Below are 1,015 nucleotides of genomic sequence, written 5' to 3'. Positions count from 1 at the left end.
GGGCCCGGGGCCTGGGGACCCCGCGGGGGGCGGCACTCCGCCGGTACAGCAGGGCTCTTGGGAGGAGGAGGAGGAGGCTGTGGAGGAGGAGGCCGTGGAGGAGGAGGACTATGGGGAAGACCTGCCTGACAATCGCGGCCGGGCCCGGAGCAAGGCCCGCTACTGCGCCGAGGGCGGTGGCCCCGTCCTGGGGCGCAACAAGAACGAATTGGAGGGCTGGGGCCGGGGCGTCTACATCCGCTGAGGGGTGCACGCGGGGGGAGGGCGGGGGCTCACTGCTTGGCGGGCCTCGCCTGCGCCTCCGGGGGCCGCTGTCGCCCCTTTCAGATGCCTTTGCTGGTGTTGGGGTTTTCTGGGGTACCCGCCCGGCTCCCGGGCGCCCCTCAAGCCCCAGCGGTGGGGTTTCCTTCCCTGCTGAGGACATTTCCTCTCCGAAGTGTCTCATTTTCCCCGGCCCCAGAGAAAAGGTGCACTTCTAATCTACTCGGGGCTGTAAGTGAAAGTCCCACCAGGCGGCCCGGCTTCCCCAGCCCGCGGATGGACGCCTTTCCTGGAGGGGAGGCCGCAGAATCTGCCCCAGCCCCAGCCCGCCCGCCTCCGGGCGCGTTCGTTGTCCGCGCGTGAAAGCTACAGCTTGGGGCGGGGTCCGGGGTCCACGACGATCACCGCGCAGATGCAGCCCGTGCCCTCGCTGTCTGGGTGGCGCCCGGAGATGCTGCTCCCCACCCCTCACGCCTCCGCCTCTCGCCCTCCCACGAATGAGCTTCGCCCCCAGACCCCTGCCTGCCGCCATCCGCCCAGGGGGCTCTCTGCATCCGAGCCCCCCTCTCCGTGCCCCCGGGGGTGGAGACCTCATCTAAACCAAAAAAACGGCTCCTTCACCTTCACCCCGAGGCCCCAGGGGTTGCTTGGTGCCCAAGAGGTGACCCCGTCCCGGGGGTTGCTGGGGACCTCGGATCTCCCTGGGGAGCGTAGCTGCTGCTTCTCTGTTTTCGCCTCTTGTACTCCTGCCCCT

At 69.3% G+C, this 1,015-nt stretch overlaps 1 protein-coding gene across 1 annotated transcript in view; it reads left to right on the top strand.

Annotated features, from left to right (window-relative positions):
• Cacnb1 (calcium voltage-gated channel auxiliary subunit beta 1) overlaps window positions 1-1,015 on the top strand; it is a 16,258-nt gene that overhangs the window by 13,537 nt on the left and 1,706 nt on the right. The gene's annotated exons all lie outside the window — the stretch shown is intronic.

Source organism: Fukomys damarensis, unplaced genomic scaffold (assembly GCF_012274545.1).
Source record: "Fukomys damarensis isolate Sample0158 unplaced genomic scaffold, DMR_v1.0_HiC HiC_scaffold_13, whole genome shotgun sequence".
Lineage (NCBI taxonomy): Eukaryota > Metazoa > Chordata > Mammalia > Rodentia > Bathyergidae > Fukomys > Fukomys damarensis.
Note: the sequence above shows the minus strand (reverse complement) of the source record. Positions and strands in the feature narration are given on the sequence as shown.